The sequence below is a fragment of the Triturus cristatus genome, chromosome 6 (genome assembly GCF_964204655.1).
Source record: "Triturus cristatus chromosome 6, aTriCri1.1, whole genome shotgun sequence".
In the NCBI taxonomy this organism is placed as follows: domain Eukaryota; kingdom Metazoa; phylum Chordata; class Amphibia; order Caudata; family Salamandridae; genus Triturus; species Triturus cristatus.
The window spans coordinates 649,923,654-649,938,417 of record NC_140589.1 but is presented as its reverse complement, the minus strand read 5'-3'; the positions used below and the strand labels follow the sequence as shown (position 1 = coordinate 649,938,417).

Below are 14,764 nucleotides of genomic sequence, written 5' to 3'. Positions count from 1 at the left end.
AGAAGCTTTTGGATTGTTATTATTGAAACTAACAGTTCATAACAAGTACACAGACTAGGATGCGATGCGCACTGTTCACAATCAAATTAATAAATATATTTTTGCTTATAATATAATACCCTCTGCTATCTTTAAGAAAGTACTTACTTTTATTCAATCAGTATTCTTTGGTACTTCTGTTAGTACTTTGTCATTATGTTTGGTACCATGGAATTAGTACCATATATTTATTTCACACACAACAATTTAATGTTATGAATTCCTTGAATACATAGTTCAACATAAATGAAACATCAAAACTTTAAACAATACATAATATTATGGCCATGTTCATTTTCATGCCCAATGCGTTTCGGGACATCAGTGTCCCTTCCTCAGGGGCATATCTGAAAACCTAAAAGAAATTGCATTGTTTAAAACAATAATAAAACATAGAAATGCTCAATCGCCCAAACAACTGTGCCTGTGTTAGAGGTCCACTAGAACCCTTAGATTATCATGCCATTTCAAGATTCATGCTTCTATTGATCAATATAAGCCTGTGGGTATGTATTGGTAATATCCAGGGTATGCATGCTATATACCAAGCATGCACTGATGACCTTACTGCGACTAGCGTTTTAAAAAATGCAATCAAATTTTAGTCATGTACCCAATCCTACCTCTAGAGACCCTGCGCAATGTAGTATCCATATATAAAATGGTAGTCAATAATGCAATCTGCAAAAAAATTCCAAGATATGGAGTAAATGCCTCACCAACACACTGCCCTGCCAGTGTAGTCAAATGTGCGTGCTCAAGCTTACCTCCACAACAAAAAGTCCAGTTGTTGATTGGATTTAGTTGTAGGAGAGTTGTAGGAGATCACTGTCCCTGTAGATACAAAACCTTACGTCAAAATGCAGTCATTTACTAAAGCCCTCAAACCATACTAACTGTAAAAGTAGCAAAACGTTGTAATTGGTGAAAATTCCGATCAAAAAACATGAACACGAGTCTCTCTAAACCTCAATATTGGAACCGTTATCCAAATGAAGACTGCAACCTTCTATTGTACAAAATATTCCCATTGCTTAACTGTGGTATCCTTCCCGCTTACTGGTTAAACTTAACACATCTCCTCCCGGCACGAGTCTCCGACGTTCTGCGGAGTATCTCATGGACTGAGAGCCGCGTTTAGAGGAGCTGCGATGCTAACAGTGAAGACAGACACCTGTCGTTTGCACTGATGATAACTAGATGCCAAGAACAGCCGCCATGTTTGAACGTGGACGCCATATGAAATAAGATAGCGGTCACTTATACATTGTGCTAAAAGGCTGACCAAGAGGTTCTGTGAACAGAGATAAATTCAGTAAGACTAATGGAAAAGAATACCCAATCATAAAAAGAATAGGATTAATGTAATGCTGGTATGTAATGTCCACCACTTGTACGCAAGTAGGTTGAACGTGCACCCAATGAAGATGTTAGGGGCATAAAACAGCCAGTAATGAATTACTATATGAATGCAGAAAAATGTAAATAAAAAATATATATACAGTTCTGATACGAGTAGGAAACGGAATACTGATGTAAGAAGTCCTCCACCAGTAACCAAAAATGTCGGCCGTACATCCAACATATAGGTGTTAGACTAAGCTACGGATATAGAATATCTGAGAGGGGAAAAAAAACAACACCAGTCCCGCACGTTGTCCTGTGTCCGTCAACAGTCTATGGATGAATAGAATTGTGAAGACAAACCTTATAATTCTATTGGTCGTGTTAGTGATTCTCTCCACCACAATCTGACATGCCGACTAGTGATGTGAAATGTGTGGTAATGTGATGGTGTATGCGCTACTCTAAAATGCAGTGGCATATATTGGAAAATATCTTGCATGATATTACGATCTTATTCGTGTTGCAATGATAAGATTGGGCCCTGTTATTCTTTATCAGTCAGTCAGTCAAAGAAAGCTTTATTTGGGCCATAGGCCATAAAAGCATAAGAAACAGTGCAAAGCATCTTAACAAAATACAATACAGTATATCATCATAAAAACGATATACATTGTTTCTGTGTTTTATAGTTGCAACATTTCAATTGAGCGAGCTTTGACTACATTCTCAAATTAGCTCCCCCGTGCCTGCTTGTGGTTCTTTAGCAGGTTATAGTGCAATGCCGAATAAAATATATAATTTCTGCATTAGGTGCGAGGTGATATTATGGCAGAATAAAGTGCGATGTACAAAAAGAAAATATATTAATTCTGCATTGGGTGAGATAAGGGGGAACAGTGACACATATTGTAGCAAATGATTATTACATTTAGGGTTTCAAACACCTATTAGGTACTAAAAACATTATCTTTATCTAATAAGTGCAAAAAGGAGTGTTAAAAAATCTAAATAAAAATAACTACAATTGTAGAATTAAAAGCACCTCGATGAAGGGTTAATTACGGTGAGCATAAGCATACAATGCAATATGTGCATACCACGTTGTTCTGATCGGTGCACAATATAGCATAGATAAGAATTTTCTTAACCCCTTGGCTGCGGCAGGAATTCCGCCGCAGCGCTGGGGGGGGTTTAGGGGCAGCGCGGTGGCGCTGTGCTCATGACGGTGCCACTCCGTCATGAGTCACGGTTGAGATGTGCTCATGACGGAGTGGTTCCGTCACGACTCCGCCCACTGCGCTAATCGCCCGCACAGGCGGGGAATTAGCGCTGCGTGGGCGGAGCGGCGGCCAACGGCCGCAGCATGACGGAACCACTCCGTCATGAGCACACGGCACCCTTGGCTCATGACGGAGTGGTTCCGTCATGAGCGGGAAGGGGTTAATAATAGCTTTACGAGTGCACCACATGGAGTATAAAAAACGCGAGATGGAGAACACAATAGGTGCGTCGGTTTCATATTTATGGAACCTAAACACCTCTGTGCAATGTCTACTCCCCATGTTCCTGCACAGTTATAGTAACCAGTAAGACCTTGATTTCTATAGGCAGGGCAGAAGAAAAGAACGTGCATTTCGGTTTCCTCAGCTTGCTCACACCCTGGACACTCTAATGTGTGGGAGCCCTGCCACTTGTTAGTAAATGATCGAAGCAGGAGCGCCCCGTGTCTAAATTGAAAATAGAGTTTCTTTGCTAAAAGCGGTTGTATGTCATCTAGGGCCGGTTTGAGCATGTATTGCTGCTTTATTTCCGAGAACCTGGAAGTAAGACAGCCCGGCTTGGTCCCCCGCCATAGTTGGGCCTGTTTGAATTCTCTGTAGGACTCGAGCAGTGTCTTCCTAAAGGTCATAGAACAGATCTCTTCTGGGGATGTCCACATGTTTACCCTCCCTAGAGCCTGACCATGTGTTTCTGATATAAGCTAACCAGGGGAGTTTTCCTGCACCATGGAGCCTCATAACGTCCTTCAACTCCTCGTTGTATTCAGCTAATTCGGGTGTGCTCCAAAGGCGTCGTCAATATAGGAGGGGTTTAGAAGAGACTACATCTGCTTTAGGGCTAATCACTAGGTCCATCCTAAGCAATGTTAATGGAGAGTTAATAGGAAGACCCAGCAATTGCCTAAGAAAGTGGTTCTCTGACATTGAAAGGGAGGCAACTGGATGATGGCCCCATAGTTCTGCCCCATACAGTGCCACAACCCTAGCCTGTGTCTTATAAATTTCTGCTACAGGACCTATTACTTTGTGTGTGCAGATCTTGTAGACTTTTGTAATGCCTCCCATGGATTGGGTTAGTTTTAGGCTAGCTTTCTTTGTTTGTGTCCACCATTTCATTTTTTCAGTTAGTGAGATTCCAAAATAGTCAAAAATGGACATCCTCTCTAGGGTCTTTCCATCTAATCGGGGATTTGGGCAGTTCGTAGTGTTGGCGACCATATCATTGGTTGTTTGAAGATTAATCTCCAATCCCCCATTATTGCAGAAAGTGCTGAATGCATCGAGCACCCTCTGCATGCCCATGGGAGATTTGGAAAGTAAAAGCGTACCATCCGCAAACATAAGAGCTGGAATTTTGAGGTTTGTTAACCTGGGTGCGTCAATATCATTCCCCTCCAACAGAGATTCAATACGACCGTTTATAAAAAGGGAAAAGACTGTCGGGCCAGGATGCATCCCTGTCGCACCCCTTTCTCCACGGGGAAGGGGGCAGAAAGTTCACAATTTTTGCCATATCTTATTTGTGCATAATTGTCTTGCTGAAGGCGTTTCAGCTGGTAGCAGAGTTTATGTGGGACTCCCAGGTCAAGAATTATACTCCACAGTTGGTCCCATCAAAAGCGGATTTAAGATCCAGAAATGTGTTATTCTTTATATAAATCAACTCATGTCAATCCTGTCATTGAGACCTCTTTGTAGCAGTGTATCCAGTCTTTTGATCCAATAGATCTCACGTTGTAACAGTTTCTTGCTATTGTCTACTCCAGGTTACCACTGTAAGGCTAGGAACTCCAGATTCCTCTCCAAAATCTGGTTAAAGATAGATTGACTTTCAGTATACCTTTGTGGGATATGACATCATGATAAGACATGATTTCCAAGCCAGAAATTGAATAAAAATTGGCTCTCACACATTGGGATCGAGAAGAAAGCTTGGCAGAGATTGATAACTGTGAACCTCTCACCTTTTCATGGGATGTGACAGAATCACTGATGGATTCGGTACCACAGAACTCCGCGGGAACCGCAATGTTATGAATCCTTCTGAGATCCTGAGCAATGAAGTACTTGCTGCTAGGCTTCTGCAAGCCCATAATAGGATAATTACATGGACTCCCCACCATCTTCTTCAGGATGTCCTGTTTAATTATAGAGTTGATCACAGCTGTAATACTCAAACAGTTTCGGGGGTCAAATTATACTGTGGCTCTTCCTCGCCCACCCTTGTAATGCCCTCATCCACTCAAAACATGTCTCGCAGAAACCTAAAAACATTGCATGATTTTGTCTGTTTATGGAACTCAGCAATCCGAATACAATTTGAATCTATTAGTCCAATGATGCGATCTCAAACACTTCAGATATAATAAACAATCTTCAACCCATCCCAGAGTGGTGCTACACCAACCAACCTATCCCAGAGGGCACAATCTTACATCACCCCCACTCATTGCAGTAGTTCACCCTCCTTCACAATTTCTCTGTACACATTCACTCACACAATCTTATATTTGTAACTGTCTGTCTTTCTAAAGGAAAATAGAGACACACTCATACAAGAATACACACTTACAACAAAATCTCGACCAGGGGGGTTCACCCGAATCATTTCAGTTTACCCCTTGTGTGTAAGGTCTGCTACGTGATTCACTGTTGTCCCATTCACACAAAGTTTCCTGTCTTAGGTGGAGTCATTGACAACATCTCTCAACTATTTGGCAGACAATCTCAATCTCTGTGTCTTCCAGACCTTTAAAGATCATTTCCTTGGATCACGTCGGACCCAACAACCACATTCTCTCAGTTCTTGTGAGAACTCCGCAAGACATCATACAATCAAATCATCACTGAAACCTAACACACTCCACACCTACTCTATTAAAACACACAACTCCTTTCACCGCTGTTCTCACCACGCATCGCCAGAGTTCGTCCTCTCCAGTTCTCGATCATTAGGGCTCTCCCTGGGAACTTTTTATGGTCAGGGCTCTAAACAGTTCAAGATTTGGGTTCTATGTTCTCCTCTTGCTTCATGTGCTAACCATCTGACTCTACTACCAAATGAAGGAGCCTGGGCCCACCAGTTGAGTTTCATTCCAGTGTCAGCTTTCCGATGGTTCTTTTGAGCATAGATGGAGGAAAAGTTAATATGTCAATTGAAATACACAAGAACCCAAGTCGACAACCAATTGCAGGTAAGTCAAGTTTATTACAGGTTAAAAAATATTCGGACATACACAAATCTTAGAAGGAGAGAATAAAAATACAAGGGAAAGAGAAAAAAAGCCAAATCTTCTAAAGAGGTTCAAATGATGTAGCATGAAAAGAATAATACGTTCTATGACGATTATGCATAAAATAAGGAAGCAAAAGTTCACACCCCTCTGCATCAGCACTTCTTCTATATACATCATTTAGCTCTAGCTTTCCCTATTGAAACTCTAGACGTGGCATCCCTAAGTTAGCATAGAAGCAAAGGATTTTCAAGAGAAAAGGTGTCAGCTGTTAGAGCCTTCCTAGAAAGTCACTCCACCATGCATTGGTCTGAGGCGTGAAACCACAATCAAGGAAAGGGAGGCAAGACAGTACTCAGGTGCTCTCAGTCAGTGCATCATATTTTCAAAGACGTAGTCTGCAAATATCCTGTCATGATTTTCTTGCACATACTCCACAATGGACTCAGACGCAAACCTTTCCTTGAGATCAACTCCCTTCACGGCCTTCTCCATGTACGACCCTCCGTAGCAGTTTGACCCTGGTCTTATCTCCTTCACCGTGTGAAAACACCTCCCTCCTCCTTATCTTCTTCAGGCCAAGCTAACAGTAACTTCTTCATTCCGCAAACTTGTCTAATAGAATAATACCCCTGCTCTTCACTAGCAAACGTTGTCCACCTGAAAATGCAAATGTTAGACAGAAAGCATCCAACGAAACTCACATGAGAATTTAAACATTTGTTACAGAAACGAGGACATTTCAATGTACTGCAAATTTGGGCCTACGAAAGGCTAAAATAATGAATACTGTACATATTAGAAATTATATAAACCATTAACAATAATTTCTTTAATTACATGAATACATGTCGTGCATCTACATCATTAGCCGACAAAAGCATCTAACACAATTAATTTATTGAGTCACATTCACTAATGAGGCCTATACTCGAATTGCATCGGTTACATTTTCCAGCACAAATTATATGCGTTAATTATGAATCCCTATATTAGAATTTCATAGAAACATGTTGCTTGTTTCATGTTTCTTCTAACATCTTCTCTCATAACATTGGATAATATGTGATCGTGTTCTACCAGTGATTAGATTGCACTCCTAGCAGGCACCCCACATAGGTCACAAATTTTCCACTCTATCAACAGCATGGGCTCTCGTGCCTGCACAGTTACCGCAGAATAGTGGAAATACACTGCTGCAAAAAGGTTAGCCCAAGGAAAGGGAAATCTACACCTTACTTTCACTTCTGTTTTCTTGGGGAGAGCTGTTAGAGAGGTAAGCCCCTTTGTACACCCTAATTTGCACACTCATCATCCAAATCACAGGTCACAGGAAAGGTGCCATTTTCTTTCCACAATATACTATGCAGACTTATCATGAAAGAGAGATCTGTCAGCAAGCAGGGCAGTTCCTCCCAACACTCAACTATGCATACTTGACAGAATGGGAAGAGGTATGAACGGAGAGATACATTTTTCTGAAACCCTACTTCAGCCACTTCCCACCCTAATAAGATGTGTTAGCGGAGAGGTCACTACCTTTCCAGACACTGTATTTCCCTGTTGGTCAAGGGAGAGGTGTTAGCAGAGAGGCCACTCCTTTCCAACACCATTCCGCACCTTCATGTTTTCTTGGCAATAGGTGTTGATGGAGAGAAGAACACAATATTTTATATGTCTGCCATCCTGGGGAGAACTATGACTGGAAAGTGAAATCAATTCCCGTACCCTAATATATATTGCTATTTTCCTGGGGAGTGGTCTCAGTGGAGAGGCCAATACTTGTTGTACTTACTATGGAACAGTAAGGTATTACATGTGAAGTGTATAACTTCCCCACCATACTATGCAGACTGCTGAACCTGAGTGAAGATGTGAGTGGAGAGACAGACTCTCTATACACCCTACTGTATACACTGGTTCCCATCACACAATATCTCACTGACAGAGGTAGTCCCCTCCCCCCGCCCCCGCCCCCATAGATTGCTATACACAGTTGTAAGGCTGTGGAGAAGTGTCAGTGAAATTCAAGTTTCTTCTTACACGGTACTTTGTAGTGATGCTATACTGTGAAATTGTCTCATTTGAGAGTCTACTTTCTGCCCACACCCTATTAATAGGTACTATAAGGCTTAAGTAATGTAATAAAGGCAAGTGTAAACTCTTCCTCTAAAAACAGGTTTATGATCTTGCGAGATCATAAAAAAATCATGAGTGAATTTTCTGACAATAAATGGACTTAAAGTAGATAAATGAGTATCAATGTTTGCTATGTACCAATGTCCCTCACATGCAGATGAAACAAGTGAGGTTTTTCAAAAAATCTATTTGATTTATTTTTCTCCACAATTAAATAATGGATTACATTTTTTTTGTTAAATTAACACACTGATATTATTCTGGTGTATATAAATTATAGACCTTACTTCAGGATATATATTCAGTGTCAACGCAAGGTCCATTATAAACAGTACAATGTCGTGAGAGGCTCGCATGAGTAAGCCAAAAAGGACTGACCCTCAGAGTGAATGTGAGGGATTGCTTCCCTTGCTATTGAAAGAGTCTCGTGATAGCTTTATGGAAGACAAAATAAGGTAAACATAATATAAACAACATAGATCATGAAACTGTAGGGTAAGTAGTTTTGAAGAACTATAAAAAATGGGTTTTCAAACCTTTCTAATTTTTTGTGTATTTTCCTTTCTTAGAAAGGTGAGACAAAATCAAAATTGAGGTGTTAAACAAACACAAACAGCATCTCTTCAAAAACAAAAAGGAGAAAATCTTAGGGGGCACTTGTGCTCTTGGGCTAGCTTTTCCTAGGCAGACCTGCTTGTCTCAGATGAAAAAAATTATCTGCTTGCATAAGCAGCATAATAGGTATGCTCAAGGTATCTTGGACATCTGTGGTGGCTTAGGTGGTGCAAAAGCCCCTTGCTGTTCATCCTACTCTGATGATGACATCTTTGTGAAGAGAGTCAAACAGGAAAGTAGAGAAAGTCAAACCTGTTTACCCTCACCAAAATCCAATAGTGAAATAAATCGAAAAAGGATGGAACCTTCTTCTTCTAAATAAAGACATTCATATGAACCAATTACAATCTTTCCTTAGAGAGTCGTTTACTCCCGAATCACTTTCAAGAGACCTGCAAGTGCCTCATGAGATCACAAACATTTTATTGCTTTGTATAATTCATGAAACAAATTAAAATCAATTTTCCCAAGCTAATATATATTTCTAATATCTTAATTTGTTCAGAATTACAAGATACCACACTATTAACTTAATTCCAAATGCATGATCTTGCAGGTAGATTGTAAGAGCTGAACAGGAAGTACGTGTTCGACTCCCTCGAGCTTCTCGCAGGTTCGTAAAAATTTTAATGTTTTACATATTAAATAGAACAAATTATACTAACATAATCAACTTCTGTAATCTGTTACTTTGTTCAGAATTACAGGAAATTGCCGTTCTTAACTTTATCCCAAAATGTACGATCTTGTGAGAGGTTCACAAGAGCCAACCAAAAAGTACATCACTCTCGAAGTCCATGAAGGGGATTCCAGAGAGCGTTTCGTGAAATTCATGACCTTTAAAAAATAAATAATACGACCATATTTTAAGGACTCTTTTATTAAAGATTAATATTAAATAATAACTGGGCATGTGAAAATGAACTCTAGATAGAAGATTAAAACAATATATAGGACTCTAGTGAGTAATCACTTATGTAAAAAATGTCTTTATTTAATTAAATTTAATACTATACAATATTTAAAAAACGGATTACAAAGTCTATGAAAAGTATGCTTTAAAATATGCTGTTGCAATATTAATGTACTTGCTGGGAAAATGTCTCAATATAAAAAGTAACAAAAAATGAGGAAATAGACAATCTCAACACGAATAATGTTGTATTGTTTTTTTATAACTAACTTTAATAAAGTTTTACAGCAAGTGCATTGAACACCAGAAGCAATCAGAGTAGTGGAATGGGATGTACACCAATACAGCATGGTCACAGCAATGAAACACAGCCATTACACTGATAGTCCATAGAAGGAACACTATTTCCCCCATACCCTGTTGTGTATTTGGGGACACCCTCATGCATCAAAAATGGGCTTTTCCTGTTGCGTGCACCAATCCACTCCTGTATGCCACCTTGGGATTGAGGGGGTTGTAGCCTGATCCCACAATCGAGTCACATCTTGTTTGGCCACCGGACAAGCAACCCCAACATGGATTCGCTCAGCACAAGGGCCCCCCAGTTCTTCCAACATCCCAAGCAGAGCGGAACGGGGGTTCAACTGCATAGAATGACCCAAGACCGCCGAAGGCTCTCGGCCCACCCATGCCCAAGGCCATATGAAATAAGACGGCCACGGGAAGCAATCACTGCGCACAGACTAGGTTGTGGACGACATCTATTCTATGTAGAGTGGGGTGATGTAGATGGCATGAAGGTAATTCACTTGAACCTTCCACCTGGAGAACAACAGCGACCGCAACACCATCACCCTGCTCGACAGCCTCGCCAACCTCGGACTCAAGCAGCTGGTGTCCACCCCCACCCACCTCGCCGGACACACACTCGACGCCATCTTCTCATCCAGCAAAGACATCGCCTTCAGCCACGCCACAGGACTCCACTGGACGGACCACAGCTGCGTCCACTTCTCCTTCAAAAGAGCGACGATCCACCACCACCAGCAACAGGTTGCCCGAAGAAGCTGGAACAAGATCACAGCCGACCAGCTCGCCGCTTCCCTGAGCCAGCACCCTCCGGCCAGCTCAGCGAACCCAAGCCAGGCCGCCGACAACCTCACGAAGTGGATCAGCAACTGCGCGGACGAACTCGCCCCTCTGAGGACCCCGCCCAGCAGACCTGCCAGCAAGAAAGCCCCATGGTTCACCGACGAACTCAAGAGCTCCAAGAAGAACTGCCGAGCCCTCGAGAAAGTCTGGAAAAGGGAACCAACACCGGGCAACATGACCACCCTCAAGCTTGCCACCCGGAAGCACCACCAACTGATCCGCGCCGCCAAGAAAACTGCATTCAAGGACCGGCTGGACAACAACGCACACAACAGCAAGGAACTCTTCAACATCGTGAAAGAGCTCTCCAACCCCAACGCCGGAAACAACGACATCACCCCATCGCAAGACCTCTGCAACTCCCTCGCCTCCTACTTCCACAACAAGATCGCGAACATACACAACAGCTTCACCACTCAACCGACGCACGCCACGACCGCAGCAACGCCGCCCACCACCACCCTCCGCGCCTGGACTCCGATCAGCACCGAAGACACCACCCGCATGATGAATTCCATCCACTCCGGATCTCCGACCGACCCCTGCCCTCACCACGTCTTCAACAAGGCCGACGCTGTCATCGCACCCCACCTTCGAGACATCATCAACACCTCCTTCGACACCGCCACCTTCCCTGAGAGCTGGAAGCATGCCGAACTCAGCGCTCTACTCAAGAAACCCACAGCGGACCCCACCGAACTCAAGAATTACCGCCCCATCTCGCTCCTCCCGTTTCCAGCCAAAGTCATCGAGAAGACCGTCAACAAACAGCTGGCCGCCTTCCTCGAGACGAATGGATCCCTCGACCCCTCACAATCTGGCTTCCGAGCCAACCACAGCACCGAGACCGCCCTCATCGCTGCCACCGACTACATCCGAGCCCTGATGGACAACGGAGAAACAGCGGCCCTCATCCTCCTAGACCTCTCCGCGGCATTCGACACTGTCTGCCACCGCACCCTAGTGCAGCGCCTCAGCAACGTCGGAATCCAGGAGAAGGCACTGGAATGGATCATCTCCTTCCTCGACGGAAGAACACAGAGAGTCCGCCTACCACCGTACAAGTCTGAGGCCACCGGAGTCATCTGCGGCATCCCTCAAGGATCCTCGCTGAGCCCCACCCTCTTCAATGTCTACATGAGCCCCCTCGCGCCCATCGCACGCCAACACAACCTCAACATAATCTCCTACGCCGACGACACCCAGCTGATCCTCTCCCTGACCAACGACCCCGCCGCCGCCAGAGCCAACCTGCACGAAGGGATGAAAGATGTAGCCGAGTGGATGACGACCAGCCGCCTGAAACTGAACTCAGACAAGACGGAGGTCCTCATCCTGGGCCCCTCGCCCTCCGCCTGGGACGACTCCTGGTGGCCCCCCGCCCTGGGCACCGCACCCAAACCGACGGACCACGCACGCAACCTGGGCTTCATCCTGGACTCCTCCCTCTCCATGACCAGACAAGTCAACGCCGTCTCCTCGTCGTGCTTCAACACCCTGCGCATGCTACGAAAGATCTTCTGGTGGATCCCCACCGAGACCAGGAAAACTGTCAACCAGGCCCTCGTCACCAGCCGACTGGACTACGGCAACGCCCTCTACGCCGGAACCACCGCCAAGCTCCAGAAGAGACTCCAGCGGATCCAGAACGCCTCAGCCAGACTCATCCTCGACATCCCACGAAACAGCCACATCTCTGGACATCTGAGAGACCTGCATTGGCTCCCTGTCAACAAAAGAATCACCTTCCGTCTCCTCACCCACGCACACAAAGCCCTACACGATCAAGGCCCGAGCTACCTCAACAACCAAATCAACTTCTACGCTCCCAAACGCCACCTCCGATCAGCCAGCCACGCCCTCGCCGCCGTTCCCCGCATCCGAAGAGCGACAACAGGAGGAAGGTCCTTCTCCTACCTGGCCGCCAAGACCTGGAACTCCCTCCCGACCGACCTGCGCCTGACCCAAGACCACCTCTCCTTCAGGAAGAAGCTCAAGACCTGGCTGTTCGAGCAGTAACGGCGGTTCGAGCAGTAACGGCACCCCCCCCCCAAGCGCCTTGAGACCCTACGGGTAAGTAGTGCGCTCTATAAATGTCTTTGATTGATTGATTGATTGATTGATTGATTGAACCATGTAGAAGTGGGGGGAAATAGCTAGCTCCCGGGGTGCAAGGCTGGCCTCCCTCCAGTCAGCTTCATCCAGCTCACCCTCCCAAATTACCCACTTCTGGTGGAAGGAATTAAAGACATCGGGGAGCATTCATGATCAGGCAGTGATAAATCAAGGGGATGGCTCCCATTCCCCAGTGTCTCAGGAAAATGTTGGCCTCAAACAGGCTGTACACAGCCAGCGGAGTATTTATGGGAATGTGGGAAAGCAGTGTGTGTCGCAGCTGAAGGAATCAGTAGCACTGTGTGTTGGCGAGGGTGTATTTGTCTTTTAAGTCTTGGAAGTATATCAAGTTGTCTCCCTTGTAGACATCCCCCAAGTATGAAATGCCTATGCAGTGCCAGTGGATGAAGCCCAAAATGGTGGAAAGCTGTTGGAGCCACGTGCCCTGCCATAGGGGAGTCAATTTAAACTGTTAATTTCAGATTGAAATTCTTACAACACATAACAATTAAAAGTAGCATTTCCTATATAAAGGGGTCACTTTAACATTTATGTCAATTGAAAATGGGAGTCATAACTGTCAGGCGGCGGTCCAAATGAATAAGAGGCAGGGATGCCTAGCCTCACAGGACCGAACACCCTAGTGCAGGGTGGTAGCATTTGGGGCAACCGAAAAACATAAAGGAGGCCGAGGAGTCCCTCAATGCCCACCAAATGTTGGTCAAGACAATAGGAAGGGTCATTCTACCCCCGATAAACCACTTATTAATTGGTACCAGCTGTGCTGCCAAATAGTATGTATAGATGTCAAACAGGCCAAGACCTCAGTAAAAATGCAATTTGCGTGCTGAGTTTAATGCCACTCTATGATGTTTGCCTGCCCATATAACTGTAGTAAGTTTAGAGGTCAGGGACTGTAACCACCTCAGGGTAATAGGGTATGGAAATTTTGCCAGAACATATAAGTAGCAGGGGAGACGAAGCATCTTGAAGAGCACAATACTCCCTTTTGGATTGAAGGGTAGGCAAGTCCATTGGAGCAGGTCTCAATCTATACCACGCCAGATCTGGAAGATGGGATATGTGGATCCCCAGGAACTTAAACAAGTTCATTCGGTTAGGATATCTGGACACCATCTTCGCCCCTCAGCATCCCCTCGCACCTCTACCAAGATGGACTTACTCCTGTTGATTCGTAAGCCGGAGGCCCCACCTTATAGCTGGAGAATCTCGAGGCATCAAGGTCCTGAGGCCTGGGGTTCACCCAGGAACAGGAGTTTGTCATCTGCGTAGAGTGCTATGCGGTCGTTGAGTCTGCCTACCCATCTACATGCCCGCACGTCACAGCAGATGAGGCTTGCCAGGGGTTCTATAACTAAAGCAAATAATAGCGTGAAAAGGGGTCAGCCCTGACATATGCCCTGCTGAACTCGGAATTGGTCCGACCCAAACCACTGGGTCCTTATAGAGGAGACAAACCATCCTATGAAATTTCTCCCCCAGGCCCACCTTTCTCAGGACTGCATCCAGGAAGTCCCAGGAGACCGTTTTGAAGGCCTTGGAAAAATCTACCAGGAACAGTGCAAAAGTGCCATCTAGGGAATGCATATGGGAGAGAGCTGCCTGCACTCTACAAATGCAGTGTCATGTGCTCCTGCCTGGCACAAACCCACATTGGTCCGGGTGAATAAGGTGCAGGAGAGAGCGGGACAGCCAGGTCATCAAGACCTTAGCATATATCTCAATATCTACATTTATAATTGAGATAGGGTGATAAGAGCAGCAGTGGTCCACAGGGAGGCCCTTTTTGAGGAACACCAGTCCAAGTCGGGGGGAACAAACCCTGTTGTATTGCTACATCATAGAAAGTTAAGAGGTGAAGGGTCAATATGTCCGGCAATCTCTCATTGTAATCAATGTGATACCCGTCA

The 14,764-nt window shown here is 44.6% G+C and overlaps 1 long non-coding RNA gene across 1 annotated transcript in view; it reads right to left on the bottom strand.

Moving 5' to 3' along the window:
* LOC146817690 (uncharacterized) overlaps nt 1-1,155 on the bottom strand; it is a 34,886-nt gene extending 33,731 nt beyond the window's left edge. The window contains exons 1-2 of the long non-coding RNA XR_014962562.1: nt 1,100-1,155; nt 807-873 (exon numbers count right to left, since the gene is read on the bottom strand). This is a non-coding gene — a long non-coding RNA (uncharacterized LOC146817690). The remainder of the gene's footprint in view (nt 1-806; nt 874-1,099) is intronic.
* Between the last annotated feature and the right edge of the window lie 13,609 nt (nt 1,156-14,764).